The sequence below is a fragment of the Triticum urartu genome, chromosome 4 (genome assembly GCF_003073215.2).
Source record: "Triticum urartu cultivar G1812 chromosome 4, Tu2.1, whole genome shotgun sequence".
NCBI lineage: Eukaryota > Viridiplantae > Streptophyta > Magnoliopsida > Poales > Poaceae > Triticum > Triticum urartu.
Window position 1 is genome coordinate 35,220,577 of NC_053025.1, and position 24,365 is coordinate 35,244,941.

Sequence of the window (24,365 nt, forward strand, 5' to 3'; positions counted from 1 at the left end):
CTAACCTATTAACCGGAGGCCCAGCCCAGAATTGCTATTTTTGCCTGTTTTAGGGTTTCGAAGAAAAGGAATATCAAATGGAGTCCAAACGGAATGAAACCTTCGGGAACATGATTTTCTCAACGAACAAGACCCGGGAGACTTGGACCCTACGTCAAGAAAGAAAAGAGGAGGTCACGAGGTAGGGGGCGCGCCCACCCCCACCACGCGCGCCCTCCACCCTCGTGGGCCCCCTGCCGCTCCACCGACGTACTCCTTCCTCCTATATATATTCACGTACCCCCAAACGATCAGAATAGGAGCCAAAACCATAATTCCACCGCCGTAACTTTCTGTATCCACGAGATCCCATCTTGGAGCCTGTTCCGGAGCTCCGCCGGAGGGGGCATCGATCACGGAGGGCTTCTACATCAACACCATAGCTCCTTCGATGAAGTGTGAGTAGTTTACCTCAGACCTACGGGTCCATAGTTAGTAGCTAGATGGCTTCTTCTCTCTTTTTGGATCTCAATACAATGTTCTCCCCCTCTCTTGGGAGATCTATTCGATGTAATCTTCTTTTTGCGGTGTGTTTGTTGAGATCGATGAATTGTGGGTTTATGATCAAGTCTATCTATGAATAATATTTGAATCTTCTCTAAATTCTTTTATGTATGATTGGTTATCTTTGCAAGTCTCTTCGAATTATCAGTTTGGTTTGTCCTACTAGAGTGATCTTTCTTGCAATGGGAGAAGTGCTTAGCTTTGGGTTCAATCTTGCGGTGTCCTTTCCCGGTGACAGTAAGGGCAGCAAGGCACGTATTGTATTGTTGCCATCGAGGCTAACAAGATGGGTTTTTCTTCATATTGCATGAGCCTATCCCTCTACATCATGTCATCTTGCTTAAGGCGTTACTATGTTTTTAACTTAATACTCTAGATGCATGCTGGATAGCAGTCGATGAGTGGAGTAATAGTAGTAGATGCAGGCAGGAGTCGGTCTACTTGTCTCGGACATGATGCCTATATACATGATCATACCTAGATATTCTCATAACTATGCTCAATTCTGTTAATTGCTCAACAGTAATTTGTTCACCCACCGTAGAATACTTATGCTCTTGAGAGAAGCCACTAGTGAAACCTATGGCCCCCGAGTCTATCTTTATCATATTGATCTCCTACTACTTAGTTATTTCCTTTGCTATTTACTTTACCTTTATTTTACTTTGCATCTTGATCATAAAAATACTAAAAATATTATCTTATCATATCTATCAGATCTCACTCTCGTAAGTGGCCCTATAGGGATTGACAACCCCTATTTGCATTGGTTGCGAGGATTTATTTGTTTTGTGCAGGTGCGAGGGACTCGCGTGTAGCCTCCTACTGGATTGATACCTTGGTTCTCAAAAACTGAGGGAAATACTTACGCTACTTTGCTGCATCATCCCTTCCTCTTCAGGGAAAACCAACGCAGTGCTCAAGAGGTAGCAAGAAGGATTTCTGGCACCGTTGCCGGGGAGGTCTACGCAAAAGTCAACATACCAAGTACCCATCACATACCCTTATCTCCCGCATTACATTATTTTCCATTTGCCTCTCATTTTCCTCTCCCCCACTTCACCCTTGCCGTTTTATTCGCCTTCTCTCTCTATCCTCCCTCTCTTTCTCTATTTTCCTCTTTTTGTTCGCTTGCTTTTTGTTTGCTTGTGTGTTAGTTTGCTTGTGTGTCACGATGGCTCAAGATAATACTAAATTGTGTGACTTCACCAATACCAACAATAATGATTTTATTAGCACTCTGATTGCTCCTCTTACCGATGCTGAATCTTGGGAAATTAATACTGCTTTGCTGAATCTTGTCATGAAAGATCCGTTTTCCGGCCTTCCTAGTGAAGATGCCACTACCCATCTAAATAGCTTCGTTGATTTGTGTGACATGCAAAATACGAAAGATGTGGATAATGATATTGTTAAATTGAAGCTATTTCCTTTTTCGCTTAGAGATCGTGCTAAAGCTTGGTTTTCGTCTTTGCCTAAAAATAGTATTGATTCATGGAACAAGTGCAAAGATGCTTTTATCTCTAAGTATTTTCCTCCCGCTAAGATCATCTCTCTTAGAAACGATATTATGAATTTTAAGCAACTTGATCATGAATATGTTGCACAAGCTTGGGAGAGAATGAAATTAATGATACGTAATTGCCCTACTTATGGTTTAAATTTGTGGTTGATTATACAAAATTTTTATGCCAGATTGAATTTTGCTTCTAGAAATATTTTAGATTCGGCCGCGGGAGGCACTTTTATGGAAATCACTTTAGGAGAAGCTACTAAACTCCTAGATAATATTATGGTTAATTATTCTCAATGGCATACTGAAAGATCTACTAATAAAAAGGTGCATGCGATAGAAGAAATTAATGTTTTGAGTGGAAAGATGGATGAACTTATGAAATTATTTGCTAATAAGAGTGTTTCTTCTGATCCTAATGATATGCCCTTGTCTACTTTGATGGAGAATAATAACTCCAATCTTCACCTGCAATTATCAACGCTATAAGAGGGGCTGGGCAAAGCGGTAACATAGCCAAACAACGGTTTGCTAGGACAAGGTGGGTTAGAGGTTTGACTTAACAATATGGGAGGCATGATAAGCAAGTGGTAGGTATCGCAACATAGGCATAGCAAAAGAGCGAGCAACTAGCAAGCAAAGATAGAAGTGATTTCGAGGGTATGGTCATCTTGCCTGCAAAGTTCTCAGAGTTGCCTTGATCCTCGTAAGCGTACTCAACGGGCTCCTCGATCATGTACTCGTCTCCCGGCTCTACCCAAGTAAGAACAACATGCAAAAGGAACACAATCAACCACGTGCAATGCTCAAGCAACATGATGCAAACATGGAGGAAATTTCAATCCTAGGCATTATCCTAGTAATCCCTCTAATAATTATGGTAATTCCTACAACAATTCTTATGGAAATTATAATAAGATGCCCTCTGATTTTGAATCTAATATTAAAGAATTTATTACTTTGCAAAAGAATTTTAATGCTATGATTGAAGAAAAATTGCTTAAGATTGATGATTTGGCTAGGAACGTTGATAGAATTGCTCTTGATGTTGATTATTTGAAACTTAGATCTATTCCACCTAAGCATGATATCAATGAGTCTCTCAAAGTCATGAGAATTTTCATTGATGAGTGCAAAGAAAGAACCGCTAGGATGCGTGCTAAGAAAGATGCCTTTATAAGAGTGTGTTCTTCTAGTTGCTATGAAAATAAAGATGAAGATCTAAAAGTTATTGATGTGTCCCCTATTAAATCTTTGTTTTGCAATATGAATCTTGATAATAATGGGACTGAATATGATCCACCTTTACCTAGAAGGCGTTCCAAGAATTCAGAATTTGTTAATCTTGATGCTAAATTTGATAAAAGTGGGATTGAAGAAATTAAAACCCTAGATGTTGCTAAACCCACTATTATGTATTTCAAGGAATTTAACTATGAAAATTGCTCTTTGATTGATTGTATTTCCTTGTTGCAATCCATGCTAAATTCTCCTCATGCTTATAGTCAAAATAAAGCGTTTACTAAACATATCATTGATTCCTTGATGCAATCTTATGAAGAAAAACTTGAATTGGAAGTTTCTGTCCCTAGAAAACTTTATGATGAGTGGGAACCAACTATTAAAATTAAAATTAAAGATCATTAATGCTATGCTTTATGTGATTTGGGTGCTAGTGTTTCCACGATTCCAAAGACTTTGTGTGATTTGTTAGGTTTCCGTGATTTTGATGATTGCTGTCTAAACTTGCACCTTGCGGATTCCACTATTAAGAAACCTATGGGAATAATTAATGATGTTCTTATTGTTGCAAATAGGAATTATGTGCCCGTAGATTTTATTGTTCTTGACATAGATTGCAATCCTTCATGTCCTATCATTCTTGGTAGACCTTTCCTTAGAACGATCTGTGCAATTATTGATATGAAGGAAGGAAATATTAGATTCCAATTTCCATTAAGTAAAGGCATGGAACACCTTCATATAAAGAAGATTAAATTACCTTATGAATCTATTATGAGAGCCACTTATGAATTGCCTACCAAAGATTTCAATACCTAGATCTAGTCTTGCTTGTTATGCCTAGCTAGGGGCATTAAACGATAGCGCTTGTTGGGAGGCAACCCAATTTTATTTTTACTCCTTGCTTTTTGCTCCTGTTTAGTAATAAATAATTTATCTAGACTCTGTTTTGGTTGTGTTTTTTTTGTTTAATTAGTGTTTGTGCCAAGTAGAACCATTGGAAGACTTGGGGAAAGTCTTGTTGAACTTGCTGTAAAAAACAGAAACTTTAGCGCTCACGAGAACTGCTGTCATTTTTATTTGGAGAGTGATATTTAGTTAATTATTTTTGAAGATGATTAATAGATAAATTCCTCACGTCCAGCAATTTATTTTAGAATTTTTGGGGTTCCAGATCTTGTGCTAGCTACAGATTACTACAGACTGTTCTGTTTTTGACAGATTATGTTTTTCGTGTGTTGTTTGCTTATTTTGATGAATCTATGGCTAGTAAAATAGTTTATAAACCATAGAGAAGTTTGAATACATTAGGTATAACACCAATATAAATAAAGAATGAGTTCATTACAGTACCTTGAAGTGATCTTTTATTTTCTTTCGCTAACGGAGCTCATGAGATTTTCTACTTTAAGTTTTGTGTTGCGAAGTTTTCAAGTTTTGGGTAAAGATTTGATAGATTATGGAACAAGGAGTGGCAAGAGCCTAAGCTAGGGGATGCCCATGGCACACCCAAGATAATCTAAGGAAACCTAAAAGCCAAAGCTTGGGGATGCCCCGGAAGGCATCCCCTCTTTCGTCTACCTCTATCGGTAACTTTACTTGGAGCTATATTTTTATTCGCCACATGATATGTGTTTTGCTTGGAGCATCTTGTATGATTTGAGTCTTTGCTTGTTAGTTTACCACAATCATCCTTGCTGTACACACCTTTTGAGAGAGCCATACATGATTTGGAATTTGTTAGAATACTCTATGTGCTTTGCTTATATCTTTTGAGTTATATAATTTTGCTCTAGTACTTCACTTATATCTTTTAGAGCACGGTGGTGGATTTGTTTTATAGAAACTATTGATATATCATGCTTCACTTAGATTATTTTGAGAGTCTTAATAGCATGGTAATTTGCTTAAAATCCTAATATGCTAGGTATTCAAGATTAGTAAAAAAAATTTAAGAGTGTTTTGAATACTAAGAGAAGTTCGATGCTTGATGGTTGTTTTGAGATATGGAGGTAATAATATCAAAGTCGTGCTAGTTGAGTAGTTGTGAAATTGAGAAATGCTTGTGTTGAAGTTTTCAAGTCCCGTAGCATGCACGTATGGTAAACGTTATGCAACAAATTTGAAACATGAGGTGTTATTTGATTGTCTTCCTTATGAGTGGCGGTCGGGGACGAGCGATGGTCTTTTCCTACCAATCTATCCCCCTAGGAGCATCTGCGTAGTACCGAGGTTTTTGTTGACTTGTAGATTTTTGCAATAAGTATGTGAGTTCTTTATGACTAATGTTGAGTCCATGGATTATACGCACTCTCACCCTTCCATCCTTGCTAGCCTCTTCGGTACTGTGCATTGCCCTTTCTCACATTGAGAGTTGGCGCAAACTTCGCCGGTGCATCCAAACCCCGTGATATGATACGCTCTTTCACACATAAACCTCCTTATATCTTCCTCAAAACAGCCACCATACCTACCTATTATGGCATTTCCATAGCCATTCCGAGATATATTGCCATGCAAATTTCCACCATTCCGTTCATCATGACACATTCATCATTATCATATTTCTTAGCATGATCATGTAGTTGACATAGTATTTGTGGCAAAGCCACCGTTCATAATTCTTTCATACATGTCACTCTTGGTCCATTGCATATCCCGGTACACCGCCGGAGGCATTCATATAGAGTCATACTTTGTTCTAGTATCGAGTTGTAACCATTGAGTTGTAAATAAATAGAAGTGTGATGATCATCATTTTCTAGAGCATTGTCCCAAGTGAGGAATGAAAAAATAAAGGCCATAAAAAAGAAGAAAAGCCCCCCAAAAAAAGAGAAAAAGAGAGAAGGGACAATGTTACTATCCTTTGCCACACTTGTGCTTCAAAGTAGCACCATAATCTTCATGTTAGAGAGTCTCTTGTTTTGTTACTTTCATATACTAGTGGGAATTTTCATTATAGAACTTGGCTTGTATATTCCAACAATGGGCCTCCTCAAGTGCCCTAGGTCTTCGTGAGCAAGCAAGTTGGATGCACACCCACTCATTTCTTTTGTTGAGCTTTCATACATTTATAGCTCTAGTGCATCCGTTGCATGGCAATCCCTACTCCTTGCATTAACATCAATCGGTGGGTATCTCCATAGCCCATTGATTAGCCTCGTTGATGTGAGACTTTCTCCTCTTTTGTCTTCTCCACATAAACCCCCTCATTATATTCTATTCCACCTATAGTTCTATGTCCATGGGTCGCGCTCATATATTGCGTGAAAGTTTATAGGTTTGAGATTACTAAAGTATGAAACAATTGCTTGGCTTGTCATCGGGGTTGTGCATGATGAGAGCATTCTTGTGTGACAAAAATGAAACATGACTAAACCATATGATTTTGTAGGGATGAACTTTCTTTGGCCATGTTATTTTGAGAAGACATAATTGCTTTGTTAGTATGCTTGAAGTATTATTATTTTTATGTCAATATGAACTTTTGTCTTGAATCTTTCGGATCTGAATATTCATACCACAATTAAGAAGAATCACATTAAAATTATGCCAAGTAGCACTCCGCATCAAAAATTCTGTTTTTATCATTTACCTACTCGAGGACGAGCAGGAATTAAGCTTGGGGATGCTTGATACGTCTCCAACGTATCTATAATTTTTGATTGCCCCATGCTATATTATCTAATGTTTTGGACATTATTGGGATTTATTATCCACTTTTATATTATTTTTGGGACTAACCTATTAACCGGAGGCCCAGCCCAGAATTGCAGTTTTTTTGCCTGTTTTAGGGTTTCAAAGAAAAGGAATATCAATAGGAGTCCAAACGGAATGAAACCTTCGGGAACGTGATTTTCTCAACGAACAAGACCCGGGAGACTTGGACCCTATGTCAAGAAAGAAAAGAGGAGGCCACGAGGTAGGGGGCGCGCCCACCCCCACCAGGTGCGCCCTCCACCCTCGTGGGCCCCCTGTTGCTCCATCGACGTACTCCTTCCTCCTATATATATCCATGTACCCCCAAACGATCAGAACAGGAGCCAAAACCCTAATTCCACTGCAGTAACTTTCTATATCCACGAGATCCCATCTCGGGTCTTGTTCCGGAGCTCCGCCGGAGGGGGCATCGATCACGGAGGGCTTCTACATCAACACCATAGTCCCTCCGATGAAGTGTGAGTAGTTTACCTCATACCTACGGGTCCATAGTTAGTAGCTAGATGGCTTCTTCTCTCTTTTTGGATCTCAATACAATGTTCTCCCCCTCTCTTGTGGAGATCTATTCGATGTAATCTTCTTTTTACGGTGTGTTTGTTGAGATCGATGAATTGTGGGTTTATGATCAAGTCTATCTATGAATAATATTTGAATCTTCTCTGAATTCTTCTATGTATGATTGGTTATCTTTGCAAGTCTCTTCGAATTATTAGTTTGGTTTGGCCTACTAGATTTATCTTTCTTGTAATGGGAGAAGTGCTTAGCTTTAGGTTCAATCTTGCGGTGTCCTTTCCCGGTGACAGTAAGGGCAGCAAGGCACGTATTGTATTGTTGCCATCGAGGATAACAGGATGGGTTTTTCTTCATATTGCTTGAGTCTATCCCTCTACATCATGTCATCTTGCTTAAGGCGTTACTCTGTTTTTAACTTAATACTCTAGATGCATGCTGGATAGCGGTCGATGAGTGGAGTAATAGTAGTAGATGCAGGCAGGAGTCGGTCTACTTGTATCGGACGTGATGCCTATATACATGATCATAACTATGCTCAGTTCTGTCAATTGCTCAACAGTAATTTGTTCACCCACCATAGAATACTTATGCTCTTGAGAGAAGCCACTAGTGAAACCTATGGCCCCCGAGTCTATCTTTATCATATTGATCTCCTACTACTTAGTTATTTCCTTTGCTATTTACTTTGCCTTTATTTTACTTTGCATCTTTATCATAAAAATACCAAAAATATTATCTTATCATATCTATCAGTCTCACTCTCGTAAGTGGCCCTATAGGGATTGACAACCCCTATTTGTGTTGGTTGCGAGGATTTATTTGTTTTGTGCAGGTGCGAGGGACTCGCGCGTAGCCTCCTACTGGACTGATACCTTGGTTCTCAAAAACTGAGGGAAATACTTACGCTACTTTGCTGCATCATCCCTTCCTCTTCGGGGAAAACCAACGCAGTGCTCAAGAGGTAGCACCCGAGAAGGAGGCCAAAAAGACCCGGGGCGGCCTTCGTCGCCGTGGCACTTCGGACACAATATCCGAAGGTTCTGATGCCCATTCCGCCTCCGAAGAGGACGAAGAGGAGGAGGAACATGAATTTCCTGCGGGGGGAAGACGGAAGAGGACGACCTCCGCACCCTTGGAGGCCGAACTGCCCAAAAGGGGAAAGGCTCCTCTTCCGGAGGAGTCCACTGCCGCCGCCGACAGCGGCCCGGCATGGCATCCCAGGGCCCAGCCCGTGGTGAACTCGTAAGTATATAAAATCCAAGAACGTTTAAGCGTCCGGACTCATCGTGGCTTAGTATTTTAACCTGAGCATATATTTTTTTGTAGTCCGACGAGGTCCCGTACCAAACAATCCTCATCAGAGGACCTGCTGAGCTCAAATGCTATGGAGAGCAGGACGCCCCCAAAGGCCCCTTCCTCCAAACAGGTGCATAACACCAAGGCTTCGTCCCAGAAGGACCCTGGCCAAGGAGGAAAGGAAGAAACTGTGAAGGCGGCGCCTGGAGGTCAAACCGCAGGGGCCGGACACGTGGGGGAAAAGATTCCCATGGGGTCTGACGACGAGGGCGATCTTGAGTTCGGCTCCCCACCGGATGCGATTCCAGAGACCTATACGGCTCCAGAATCAAGAAGGCAGCCTCCTTCAGCTGGAGGGGGCGTGCCCGTTCCGCCGGCAACCTCTGTCCATCTAGAAGTGTCGGATGCTTTGTTGGTGGCGTTGCAAGACGCCTCCATCATTGATGAACACTGTGCCCTTATGGGTGCGGTGATTGAGAAGATTCAGTCAACTGAGAGTGGACTGAATGAAGCCTGTATCAGCCTTATAAGAGGCTTTGAGGTATGTTTTATGAGTTGTTGAAGAGTGTCATAGTATAGATAGTAGCCCCTGATACACTATTCGGTGAATGAAAGAACCGGACAGGGGATCGAATTGATGATCACAGGAAGACTCATTGAATGACATTGATTTCTCTTCTGTTTCAAGCAGGTACCTATAGCTGCTGCTGCCTCTCGTACTGCGAAGATCTCCGGACTGAATCAAAGTCTGGAGCGGGCCGTAGAAGAGCTTGGCCAATTGAAAATGCAGTTGAGGGATAAACAAGGTATGCACAAGCGTTGCACGCATTTATTGTGAAATAAATGTTCAGTATGAAATAAGCCGCATAATTTGTGCTAGGGATTATGACCGAAGTCGAGGCCCTCAAAAGGGCCGTTGCCGAGGCCGAGAAAAAGGCGGCCACAGAGCGGACTCTTTGTGAGAAACACAAGGCCAGAGTTATTAAAGCTGAGCAGGAGCTGGAAGAGCCCGTAAGTAAATGCGAGACCTTGGAGCAGAGTTTAACGGAGAAAGAGTCCGAACTCACCAAGGCGCGTCAAGCCACGAGCGATGCCTGGGGGGAAACCCAAAGCGCCCTGCAGGGGATCCAAGAGGCGAGAAAGATCGCGGCGGGTAAGGCTTTTCCCATGTAAATCAAGTATTTGAAGGGAAAACTATGTTTCTGATTTTGAATCCGGATTTCTCAGGTGTATTTGCCGAGCGACCTTGCAGCATATCAGATGCCTCCCAATTCTACCGAGCCGAAGAAAGGAACACCGCAGATAAGCTCTTCTGGTCGCAGTATTTGGCGCCGAATTATCCGGTGCCTTTTGCCAATCAACTGAAACAGCTGATCGAACTGCATAATGCGGCGGAACTAGCCATGAAAGATATGGTTATTCGGCTATGGCCTGCCGAGCCGATTCCAAGCAGCTACTTCGGGCTCGTGAGGCGGCTTGTAAGCGCTTGCCCTCAACTTGACGTCATCAAGCGGTCGGTCTGTATAAAAGGAGCGCGAATGGCCTTTGCCCGTGCAAAGGTGCACTAGGGGAAGATGGATGCCGAAAAGCTGATGACCGGAGGACCACCAGAGGGGAAGGAGCACCGCAAGCCCGAATTATATTATGAGAGTGTCCTGAAAGGATCCTACCTTGCAGCGGAGCTATGCACCAAGGACATTATATTTCCATGAATGCCAATCATGTTGTCCTTTGTAATGGTTGAACAAGGTCGTTTATTTGTCGCCTGTTATATAAAAGTTTACCCTCCTGTGTGGCCATTTTTATATTAAACCTGAGAGTTGGCCAGTCGTCGGCTTCTGCCCCCACGTAAGAAGTACGGGGGTGTTCGGGATAAACCTGAGCACTCTTTATCCCAGTTTTGGTCCTTCGAAGGAGGTGCTCAGCACAACGAACCAGGCAATCAGACTATAGGGCTTTATCACTCTCACTTAGCCATAGGAGCTTTAGTATGGTCGGCGCAGCCCCTTGTGTTCGGAAGACCGTACTAGGGGCTCTATAAGCGCCTAATCGGAGAAAAAACCGATCCATCACGCTGCATTGGTTATGGCATTATGTGGGAGAAATCCTTAAAGATTTTGTAACCGCTCGAACAGCTGACCAGCTCTCGCCGTATCATGACACTCAGTTTTCGGCTTTCTCTACTGAGGTGCTCATCCGGAAGAACCGGGACACAATCGCAGTAGTTCTCCCAGTGCTACCTTAGCCGATATAGAGGAACATAAGGTACCAAAACATGGGAGCCGGGCAAACCCAACTATTGAGCCAAGACATGATTCAGAGCTCATGCATATAATGCTATAGGTTCGGGGTGCCGAACTTCCATGAAGGTGTTCGGACTTTTATTGCCGTGTTACGGGAAAAACGAAGCCCCTGGCATATTTAAGGCATATCGCTGTGCACGGATGCCACTTCACAAAATGATTTCGATAAGAAATAATCAGCAGGTAAACGTCATATAAATCCACATGTTGTATTTGAATAATACGTCTATGCGTATGGGTACAAGTAATGTGATAAAAAGGTGTTGTGATAGCCGAACCTGCTGTGACCAGGGGGAAGAGGTTGAGGGCGGATCTGTAATATAGCCGGACGGTCACTGCGGGGAATGTCTAAGGATTCCCTAACGCGTTCAAGCTACCTCCGTGTAGTTCGTCCTGGTCGGTGCAAAGGTGAACCTACGAAGGAAATATAAGAAATGTTTACGTGCCGGACGGCAGTTGAACCGCTGAGTTCGGCCTGTCATGGCCTTCGCCGGAGTGTTTAGTTGAGCTCTGGACGAGCCGGGGTATCCTTCCGCGAAGTAGTTCGGAGCCCCTTGACGGTGTCCGGGAGCCTGGACGTTGACTCAAGGTTCGTCTGCAAGGTGCTGCTCGTTGTTTCTGCTGCCGAGGCAGTGGCGTATTTGTTAGTGCCGAAGGAAGGTTCGGCCTTGCCATGAACCGTGATGACGCCACATGGACTGGGCATCTTGAGCTTACGGTAGGCATAATGTGGCACCGCGTTGAATCGAGCGAACGTGGTTCGTTCGAGCAGTGCTTGATAATCACTGTGGAAAGGGGCGGTTTTGAAGATTAACTCTTCGATACGGTAATTTTCTGGTGATCCGAAGATTACCTCAAGGGTAATGGAGCCTGTACAGCTAACCTCCATACCTGGTATGATGCCTCTAAAAGTGGCTTTAGTGGGTTTGGTCGCCGAATGATCGATGCCCATCTTGTGCACTGTATCCTGGTAAAGCAGATTTAAACTGCTACCTCCGTCCATAAGGACTCGAGTGAGGTGGAACCCATCTACTATTGGGTCGAGGATTAGTGCGGCTGGATTGCCCTGATTGGCGTTAACCGGACGATCCGTGCGGTTGAAGGTGACCGGCCCTAGTTTATATTGTGGGACGGCTAGTTCCGTTGAGTCGCCATCCCTAAGGGTGCATATCTGGTCCGAGTTGGCAATTTGGGTGGTATTTACCACATTCACCGATTGAATATGGGGGGGGGATTTCTTTTGCCCTCCTGTGTTCAGTGATCTGGGCTCTTCGTCGCTTTGAGACCCCTCTTCGTCTTTGGCACCTGCCTTGCCGGCTTGTTTGAAGACCCAACATTCTCTGTTGGTATGGGTGGCTGGCGTTTCTGGGGTGCCAAGAATTTGGCATTGGCGATCGAGTATGCGGTCCAGACTGGATGGACCCGGATTTTTATTTTTGGGTGGCCCTTTCCGCTGACCGGACTTTGAGCCCCTGAACCCGGCATTAACTACCGTTTTTTGGCGTTTTTACCATATTTGCGGCGCTTGTGTTTGTTGCGTCGTGGTTTGCCGTTGCTATCCCTGGCTTCTAATATGCCAGGTTTGCTTGTTGTATTGGTACCACGAGCCAACCAGCTATCTTCGCCCACACAAAAGTGGGTCATAAGTGTCATGAGGGCTGCCATGGATTTTGGCTTCTCTTGGCCGAGGTGCCGGGCGAGCCATTCGTCACGGATATTATGCTTAAATGCCGTTAAGGCCTCTGCATCCGGACAGTCGACAATTTAGTTCTTCTTGGTTAGGAACCAGGTCCAGAATTTCCTGGCCGATTCCCCTGGCTGCTGAGTTATATGACTTAAATCGTCAGCGTCCGGCGGTCGCACATAAGTGCCCTGGAAATTGTCCAGGGATGTCTGTGTCAGGTTCTCCCAACTTCCGATGGAGTTTGCTGGCAAGCTATTGAGCCAATGCCGAGCCAGCCCTTTGAGTTTTAGCGGGAGATACTTGATGGCATGTAGGTCATCCCCGCGGGCCATGTGAATGTGGAGGAAGAAGTCTTATATCCATACCGCGGGGTCTGTAGTACCATCGTATGATTCAATGTTTACGGGTTTAAACCCTTCTGGGAATTCGTGATCCATTACTTCATCAGTGAAGCATAAGGGGTGTGCGGCGCCTCTGCGTCGGGCTATATCATGACGCGGTTCATACGAGTCTTGTCTGCCGTGTTCGGCTCGGCCGGATTTGCTTTTAATGTATCCGGCGTGACGATCATCCTCGCGTGTTGGTGCGCGCCCCCGTGATCCATAGATCAATCTTGCATGTTTTGCCTTGTTTTCCAATATGTCTCGCAGGTCCCGCGTGTTGCCCCGGGCCTTGGCATTGTTGTTTGATTGGCGTCGGGGTGCCGGCTAGACTTCGGGCTGAAATGCCTCTCTGTCTCGGCCACGAGTTGGCCCGTCAGCCGCATCATACACTGGTGATGTAGGTTTCAATTCTTCCTCCTCGAGGTGAGGTAGCAACCTGCGCTTTGGGTAACTCTTGGAGGGGCGTTCGAGTTCGTATTCCTCGGCTGCAAGGACTTCGGTCCATCTGTCTGCTAGCAAATCATGATCAGCTTGAAGCTGTTGTTGCTTTTTCTTCAAGCTATTTGATGTGGCCATAAGCCGGCGCTTGAAGCGCCCCTGCTCGACGGGATCCTCATGCACGATAAATCTTCGTCGCCGAGGCTCATGTCGTCTTCGGAGAGAGGCATGTAATTGTCCTCCTCCGATTCTCCATCCGCTGCCCGCTCTGGAGGGCTAGCTTGTTGACCCTCCCGCTCTAAATCGTGCTGGAGGGGATTGTTGTCGTCTTCGGCACTATCCGGGGTGTTATTGTCTCTTGTGACGGTATTAGTACTTTTTCTATGGCGGGACTTAGAGCGGCACCGCTGACGTCGGCGCTTGGGTTGCTTCTTGGAGGGGTCATCCTCCGCTGTCTCGTCGCCATTGCCTTCTTTGGGGGTGTCCACCATGTATATATCATATGATGAGGTGGCGGTCCAGCGCCCTGTGGGCGGTGGTTCCTGTTCGTCTCCTGCATTGTCGTCCATACCGTCGATGTCTTCGGAGTCGAAGTCAAGCATGTCGGTTAAATCATCGACAGTGGCTACTAAGTGGGTGGTGGGTGGGGAGCGAATTTCTTCGTCATCCGCATCCCATTCTAGCCGGACATAGTTCGGCCAAGGTTCTCCTAACAAGGAGAGAGACCTTAATGAATTTAGCACGTCGCCAAAAGGTGAGTGCTGAAAGATATCCACGGAGGTGAACTCCATGATCGGTGCCCAATCGGATTCGATAGGCATGGACGTAGGCGGCTCGGAGTCCGTGGCCGGAGACGAATCCAGTGGTTTGGCAACACGGCTCTCGTAAGGGGTGAAGTCAGTATCCGGCTCTATCGCCACTGAGAGTGCGGCCTCCATGGCGGGGTCTATCCACCCGTCCTCGGATGGCGCAATTTGTTCCGGATTGAAGGCTGGAGTAGTTGCAGGTGTGATCTCCCGAACATTGCCCGACGGCAGAGCTAAATCATGCTCGTCGTGATCGTGCGGCGCACGTGGTATAGGGTCGAATCCGTCGAAGATCAAGCCTCCGCGGATGTTGGCAGTGTAGTTCGAGTTTCCGAACCTGACCTAATGGCCAGGGGCGTAGCTCTTGATCTGCTCCAGATGGCCAAGCGAGTCGGCCCGCAGTGCGAAGCCGCCGAATACGAAGATCTGTCCGGGGAGGAAAACCTCACCCTGGACCGCATCGTTACCGATGATCAAAGGATCCATCAAGCCTTATGGTGACGGCACAGTGGAACTCTCAATGAAAGCACCAATGTCGGTGTAGGGGGTCCCGAACTGTGCGTTTAAGGCGAATGGTAATAGGAGGCGGGGGACACGATGTTTACCCAGGTTCAGGCCCTCTCGATGGAGGTAATACCCTACTTCTTGCTTGATTGATCTTGATGATATGAGTATTACAGAGTTGATCTACCATGAGATCGTAGAGGCTAAACCCTAGAAGCTAGCCTATGGTATGATTGTATGTTGTCCTACGGACTAAACCCTCTGGTTTATATAGACACCAGGGGGGGCTAGGGTTACACAGAGTCGATTACAAGGAAGGAGATCTACATATCCGTATTGCCAAGCTTGCCTTCCACGCCAAGGAGAGTCCCATCCGGACACGGGACAAAGTCTTCAATCTTGTATCTTCATAGTCCAACAGTCCGGCCAAAGGATATAGTCCGGCTGTCCGGAGACCCCCTAATCCAGGACTCCCTCAAAGAGTGTCGAACCCAACGAGGAGCTAAAGGTAGAAAAAATATTCCCTCAAGTTCTATCGACCACCGATACAACTCTACGCATGCTTGATGTTTGCTTTACCGGAAACAAGTATGAAACTATTTTGCAAGGATAAAACTATGAGTACTTTGCGAGAATAAAACTACGGATAAATTTCAAGGTAATAAAAGTGGAAAGCTTTTGTCAATAAGAAAGTCATTTGTCCCTAGGCAATTGATAACAAGTACCGGTAATCATTCTTGCATTTTCACATGAGGGAGAGGCAGAAGCTAACATACTTTCTCTACTTGGATCATATGCACTTATGGTTGGAACTCTAGCAAGCATCCGCAACTACTAAAGATCATTAAGGTCGTGAAACCCAACCATAGCATTAAGTATCAAGTCCTCTTTATTCCCATACGTCATACCCCACCTACTCGGGTTTAAGTTTCTGTTACTCTCGCAACCCACCGTAAGCGAACCATGAACGTAGTGCAACACCCTACAATGGGGGCCCCTTACGTTTGCGCAAGACGGAGGGCACCGTAGGACAACACCATAAATAAAATATACAATCATACCAACCAAGATCACGATTAACCCATAGGACAAAACAGATCTACTCAAACATCATAGGATAACCATAGATCATTGGGAAATAATATATGGAGTTGAGCACCATGTTTAAGTAGAGATTACAGCGGGGGGAAGAGATGTTACACCGCTGCAACGAGGAGGAGAAAGTTGGTGTTGACGGTAGCAAGATTGTTGATGTAGATCGTCGTCCCGATCGTTGCCCCTGGTGGCACTCCGGCGCCACCAGAAGCGAGGTGGAGAGAGCCCCCTCGTTCTTATTCTTCCTTGGCCTCCTCCCTAGGTGGGAGAAGGGTTTCCCCTCTGGTCCTTGGTCTCCATGGAATGGGAGGGGCGAGAGCCCCTCCAAGATTGAATCTCCCTCTTTGTTCTCTTTTGTTTCGCGTTCCCCAGATCTGGCCGAAAGCCGTTTCTTATATTCCCGGAGATCCGTAACTCCGATTGCGCTGAGATTTTAACACGATTTTTTTCTGGGTAGAAGCTTCCTTGCGCCCAAACTAGAGGTCCAACCGACGTACGAGGTGGGCACAACCCACCACCGCGCGCCAGGGGCCTCTGGCGCGCCCTGGTGTGTTGTGCCTTGTGTGGGCCTCAGTTTGCGGTGATTCCAACTCCCAAAAATCACATATATTCCAAAATAATTCTCCGTAAATTTTCATCGCGTTTGGACTTTGTTTGATATGGATACTCTGCGATACAAAAAACATGCAGAAAACAAGAACTAGCACTTGGCACTGGATCAATAGGTTAGTCCAATAAATCATATAAAAAGTTGCCAAAAGTATGTAAAACTTGTATAATATTGGCATGAAACAATCAGAAATTATAGATACGACGGAGATGTATCAGCGACTACCTCTCGGGCAGCTATGATACCATAGCCACATTCATGTTCTGTCAATTGCTTCTCTAGTCGATTGGATTCTTACTATCGAGTGTTTGTAGCACCAACAAATGTTATCCAGCTTTCTGACGATGACGATGATGACGTGCCCCAAAAGAACACCGGGAGGGGAGGCAGAACTTTGAGCAAGAGGACTTCTCGCTCAGCATCAGAACCTGTGGCCCAACAACTTGATGATCCAGTACGGACTTTGGTCTCTTTTGCTGACCCTTTGTCGATTAGCCAACCCTCTGTGTCGACTGCTCAGGCTCCTGCCCCGATGGCGCAAGTTCAAGCTTCAGCTCCACCAACCACGTCATCAGTTCCATCGTCTCCTTTATTTTTTGCTCACCATGTCCCAAAATACCAAGTAGTAGCTGCCAAGGAGGCCATGATCCAAGCAGGTCTAATTATGGACCGACTGAAAGTGGTGTATGACAACAGCAAGGCCACCTATGATGCCAGCTCTGCCCTCCAAACCAACTTCCGAGTAAGTGGGATTGTAAGTTGATTTCCGATTGGTTTCTAGCTTGACCTTTGCTCTGTTAGGACATGCTACCCAAAAACTGATGCTTTATTATTCATAAGATGCCCGTGGATGAGTGTTTTCGAGCCTTATGTGCATCTATCATGAGTTTGCACCTTGTATCTATACACAGTGGGTGTGTGTGTCATGTAGCTGTTTTCAGCTCTTTTCACTCGAATTAGACAGGTCATGTCGAGTGAATTCTTGGTCCAGTGGGGGCACACTAAGTGCACCCACTGGGTGTAGTCCCCGAGATCTCTGTTGACTGCTAGCAGTCGACGGTGGTCTTAAAACTTTCCTTTTTTACTCCTTCCATTCATGCTGGGCAGACCATGTCGAGTGGGAAATCGAACCAGTGGGGGCACGCCAAGTGCACCCACTGGGTGTAGTCCCCGAGACTGCCGTTGAATGTTTGATTCGGTAGTAGTCTTAGAATTCTTTTTTTTTTGCATTTTATCACTCGGAAGTGACTGATCTTTGTTTCTGTTGATTGATGTATCTTGTTGTTGATTGCAGAAATGTTGTGAGCTTGGAGCCAAATTTGCTGATTTGGAGAAGAAGTAGATCGAACTCAACCTCGATCTGGAATTGGCCAAGAAGAACCTGAAGAAAGCCCAGGATGAAGCTGCTGCCATGGGAGGTAACAACTTGTCGACTACTCGCCTTGTGATCTTTTTCCTTTCATCCTTTGAACCGAGTGATTACACTCGAACAGATGTGCGTAGTGAAAACCGTCAACTCCAAGCTTGTTTGAAGAATGTTATTTCTCTAGACAAAATGAAGCAAGCTCTGGAGCAGAAGGGCCTTGACCTTGTAGCGGCGCAGAAGACGGTGCGGGAGAAGACAGAACTTGCTGAAAAGAAGCTGGCTTCAGTCGGAAAGTTGGAAGAAGAGAACGCCAAGTTGAAAACTGATGTTGATGAAGCGAAGAAGGAAGTCGTGCAGCTGAAGGAGGAGAAGGTGGCCTTGGCGGATAGAGTTGAAGTTCTCACTCGGAAGAGATATGAACTGGAAACTTATCTGGGAGGTCTTGCCAAGAAGATGTTCCTCATTCTTGAAGGTACTTTTCTCTATCCAACTGACTGCAGATAACTTTTCCATTATGTTACTGTCACTTCAACACTTTTTTGTGTATGCAGAATTCTGTCAGAATTTCGAGGAAGAAACTGGGCGGATTGAGATAGGTTTGGAACCCATCAACTCTCCCGTCATGGACGAAGCTGCAATGAACATGCTGCGACTGGAATCTCACCTTGCCAGTGTCTTGGATTACATCGCTCGACTAAAGGTCGCGCTGTCCCGGATCGACAAGGAGTTATGGCCATGGGATGTGCTTCTGAACGACCTCGAGTCACTAATGACTTGACTAAATAGCATCCCGGACCGAGTGCAGGCATGGAAGAAGTCAGCTGCTCGCAGCGGTGCTGACATGGCTATGTCACTCGTCCACGTTCATTGCGAGGAAGTCAAAGAAGAGAAGCTGGCGGCTCTTAAGGTTGCCAACACCAAGAAGCTTCAATTCCAATCCTTCATGGAGACCTTCATCGATGCAGCTACTCGTGTTGCAGACGGCATCGACCTGGACAATTACATCGAGCCAGCAAGTCCTCCTCCTGCCGAGTGAACAACTTGATGACTTAACATTATTTGCCTCAGAATGCCAAGTGATGCTGTAATCATTAAACTCTTTCAGGCTTGATGCCCGAGTACTTCTGCTGGTGGTTTTGAACCCTCATGGATTTATCCAAACTTGGTTGCCTCTTTTGAATGTAGTCACTTCGTCTTTATTATCTTCAGATTTCTCGACTCGGGCGAATTTAGAATCGCAGTTGAATCTCCGAGTGAGAGGATCGCTCTTCACTCAGAATAGATGGCGTACTTATGGCGCAGCTCTGAGTACAACCATACGTTGTACTTGTGGCACAGCTTAGAGGGAAACCATACGTTGTACTTGTGGCGCAACTCAGAGCGCAACCAGACATTTTCCTTGTGGCGCAACTCAGAGCGCAACCATACGTTGTACTTGTGGCGCAGCTCAGAGTGCAACCAGATGTTGTACTTGTGGCGCAGCTCAGAGTGCAACCAAACATTGTACTTGTGGCGCAGCTCAAGGTGCATGGCCGAGCCTCCGAGTGAGAGGGTTGCTCTACACTCGGAGCATGTTTAGTAACTTAGGCGAATACGTGATCGCAACTAAGTCCCCGAGTGAGAGGGTTGCTCTTCACTCAAAGTGTTTTTTGAAACTTAGGCGAGTACGGATCGCAGCTAAGCCCCCGAGTGTGAGGGTTGCTCTTCACTCGGAGTGTTTTTTGAAACTTAGGCGAGTGTGGGATCACGTCTAAGCCCCCAAGTGAGAGGGTTGCTCTTCACTCGGAGTGTTTTTTGAAACTTAGGCGAGTACGGGATCGCAGCTAAGCCCCCGAGTGTGAGGGTTGCTCTTCACTTGGAGTATGTTTTGAAACTTAGGCAAATATGGGATCGCGTCTAAGCCCCCGAGTGAGAGGGTTGCTCTTCACTCGAAGTGTTTTTTGAAACTTAGGCGAATACGGGATCGCAGATAAGCCCCCGAGTGTGAGGGTTGCTCTTCACTCGGAGTATGTTTTTGAAACTTACACGAATACGTGATCGCGTCTAAGCCCCCGAGTGAGAGGGTTGCTCTTCACTCGGAGTGTTTTTTGAAACTTAGGCGAATACGGGATCGCAGCTAAGCCCCTGAGTGTGAGGGTTGCTCTTCACTTGGAATAATTTTGAAACTTAGGCGAATCGGGTTCGCGGCTAAGCCCCCGAGTGAGAGGGTTGCTCTTCACTTGGAGTGTTTTTGAAACTTAGGCTAATCGGGTTCGCGGCTAAGCCACCCACTGGGGATTTGAACACACATGCTTATGTGAAAACAGTCATTTAAGATACTACGAAAATCATGTCTTTGGTAAGCAAACTAAAGGATTCTTATTACAACTCGTTGATCCGAGTGTTTAGGTATAAAACCGGCAGAGCATATCCGCATTCCACGAGCGTGGCTTGTCTTCTTTCTTGGCCATGTTGTAGAGGTGATACGCCCCATTGTGGATCACCTTGGTGATGATGAAAGGCCCTTCCCAGGCTGGAGCGAGCTTGTGAGGCCGTTTCTGGTGCACTCAGAGCACAAGGTATCCTTCCTGAAATGCTCGGCCTTTGACGTTTCGGGCATCGAATCGACGCAGGTCTTGTTGATAGATGGTTGACCGGATCAAAGCCATTGCTCGTTCCTCCTCTAGGAGATTAACTACGTCCTGACATGCCTGTTCTGCTTCAGCTTCTGAGAAGAGTTCCACTCGGGGGGCATTGTGCAGCAAATCACTCGGAAGCACAGCTTCAACATCATATACCATGAAGAAAGGGCTCGATCAGTCGACCGATTGGGAGTCGTTCTCAATCCCCACAGGATAGATGGCAACTCAGTCACCCTCCTTCAAGTAAGTTGTCATCGGTGCAAAGCAATAAAAATTGCTCTCTAAATATGTATGGCTTATTAGTGTGGGAGAAAATAAGCTTTATATGATCATGTGATATGGAAGAAATAAAAGCGATAGACTCGATAATAAAGTTCCATATCACAAGTGGCAATATAAAGTGACGTTCTTTCACATTAAGATTTTGTGCATCCAACTACAAAAGTGCATGGCAACCTCTGCTTCCCTCTGCGAAGGGCCAATCTTTTACTTTTATCTCTTACCTTGCATAAGAGTCATGGTGATCTTCACCCTTCCTTTTTACATTTTATCTTTTGGCAAGCACAACATGTTGGAAAGATCCTGGTATATATGGCTAATTGGATGTGAGTTTTCCTAAACTATTATTGTTGACATTACCCTTGAGGTAAAACGTTGGGAGGCAAAACTATAAGCCCCTATCTTTCTCTGTGTCCGATTAAAACTCCATACCCATAAGTATCGCGTGAGTGTTAGCAATTGTAAAATACTATAGGATAGTTGAGTATGTGGACTTCCTGAAAAGCTCTTATAATTGACTCTTTCCTATGTTATGATAAATTGCAATTGCTCCAATGACTGAGATTATATTTTCTTAATTTTCAATGAAGTTTATGATTCATACTTGAAATTGTGATTGAATTATTACTCTAGCATACGTGATCATATGACAATAATTATATAAGTTGCTACTCTAAGAATGATCATGATGCTCTCGTGTCCGTATTTTATTTTTATCGACACTTCTATCTCTAAACATGTGGGCTTATTTTTCAATTTCGGCTTTCGCTTGAGGACAAGCGAGGTCTCAGCTTGCGGGAGTTGATACGTCCATTTTGCATCATGCTTTTATATCGATATTTATTGCATTATGGGATGTTATTACACATTATGCCACAATACTTATGCCTATTCTCTCTTATTTTACAAGGTTTACATAAAGAGGGAGAATGCCGGCGGCTGGGATTCTGGGCTGGAAAAGGAGCAAATATTAGAGACCTATTCTGCACAGCTCCAAAAGTCCTCAAACTTCATGGAAGACGTTTTCAGAATATATAAAAAATACTGAGTGCAAGAAGTTAACCAGGGGGACACACCCTACCCACGAGGGTGGGGGGTGCGCCCTACCCCCCTAGGCGCGCCCCCCTACCTCGTGGGCCCCCTGGTGGCCCTCCGATGGCCATCTTCTGCTATATGGAGTCTTTCGATGAGGAAAAAATCATAAGCCATCTTTCCGGACGAGACTCTGCCGCCACGAGGCGGAACCTTGGTGGAACCAATTTAGGGCTCTGGCAGAGCTGTTCTGCCGGGGAAACTTCCGTCCGGGAGGGGGAAATCATCGCCATCGTCATCACCAACGCTCCTCTCATCGGGAGAGGGCAATCTCCATCAACATCTTCACCAGCACCATCTCCTCTCAAAACCCTAGTTCATCTCTTGTATCCAATTCTTGTCTCCAAGCCCGGGATTGGTACCCGTGGGTTGCTAGTAGTGTTAATTACTCCTTGTAGTTGATGCTAGTTGGTTTATTTGGTGGAAGATCATATGTTCAGATCCTATATGCATATTAATACCCCTCTGATTATGAACATGATTATGCTTTGTGAGTAGTTACGTTTGTTCCTGAGGACATGGGAGAAGTCTTGCTATTAGTAGTCATGTGAATTTGGTATTCGTTCGATATTTTGATGAGATGTATGTCGTCTCTCCTCTAGTGGTGTTATGTGAACGTCGACTACAAAACACTTCACCATTATTTGGGCCTAGAAGAAGGCATTGGGAAGTAATAAGTAGATGATGGGTTGCTAGAGTGACAGAAGCTTAAACCCTAGTTTATGCGTTGCTTCGTAAGGGGCTGATTTGGATCCATATGTTTCATGCTATGGTTAGGTTTACCTTAATACTTTTGTTGTAGTTGCGGATGCTTGCAATAGAGGTTAATCATAAGTGGGATGCTTGTCCAAGTAAGGGCAGCACCCAAGCACCGGTCCACCCACATACCAAATTATCAAAGTACTGAACGTGAATCATATGATCGTGATGAAACCTAGCTTGATGATAATTCCCATGTGTTCTCGGGAGTGCTTTTCTCTATATAAGAGTTTGTCCAGGCTTGTCCTTTGCTACAAAAAGGATTGGGCCACCTTGCTGGACTTTATTTACTTTTGTTACTTGTTACTTGTTACAAATTATCCTATCACAAAACTATCTGTTACCTATTATTTCAGTGCTTGCAGAGAATACCTTGCTGAAAACCGCTTATCATTTCCTTCTACTCCTCGTTGGGTTTGACACTCTTACTTATCGAAAGGACTACGATAGATCCCCTATACTTGTGGGTCATCACCCCTCGGAGGGGCGAAGGCATTCGACGGTGGTCATCAGGGGCATATCGATGATCATAGTGTCCGTGGCCTCGCCCTAGGTACTGGTCCTGGCAGCGACCACGATCGTCACGCCGCGGAGGCGATCTTGGGCTATGTGTTGACTGAACTGTGTCTGCAACCATGGATCTGCTATGGATCCTGTTGCGCGACTGAGAAACAGCCGAATTTTGTTCCCCCGCTTCCCGAAGCAGTGCTCGTATGAGCATGTTCGTCGAGTAGTGTTGGAGATTTTCCAGACGCGTGCACTCAGCTAAAGTAGCCAGGCGCGCAGCCACCAAGGCCCGAGCCTCAGGGGTCTCCCAAATGATGGGGGTGTGGAGTACCTCCATGTTGCGATGATGCAGCTCTTCCCTTTGCTCCGAAGTGAGAGCTTAGGGGTGATATTCATCATGACCACGCGACGGGCCGCCGCTGCCATCGCCGCCGTGACGGAACCCAGGCGGGCTGCAAGGCGAGTCGACCATGAGGACTTCCGCCACAGGGTCGCTGCTTCCGCACTCGGAAAGAGTGTCCACGGAACCAGTCGAATGGTCCGTAGAGGGATTTGTCGGGCTCGATAGCCGCAACTTGAGGGGTGGCTGACTAGCGAGCCACCGCGTGCTTTATCCACCGCTGGAGCCGCGACTGACCGGACCGCTTGCGGGGGCATACAACAAGGAGAGTGGACGCTGCGGGGCCCGACCGATACTGGGTTGACGGCTGCCGCAGGAGAACGCCGCAGGCACTCGCGTGGGAATGCGCCGCCCCGCGGATGGGAAGGTCCTCAACGTCGAGGGGGGCTTCTTGGAGCCAGGAGGAGTCATCGGCGATGAAGACGAGCACGCTGAGACGGATCTCGTGGCCCAAAGACAAACCACCACCGAAAACCATGTTGATGGAGATCGGAAAAACTGCAACCTCACCAGAAGTCGCTAAGACACCTGCCCCATGGTGGGCGCCAACTGTCGTGGAAGTAAGTCTGACTGTAAGTATAGGGGGTACGAAGGAGGAGGCAAGGTCCTAGCTACGGGGAGGTTGTACCCACGAGTTTTACGAGTTCAGGCCCCTCTTGGAGGAGGTAACAACCCTACGTCTCGGTGCCCT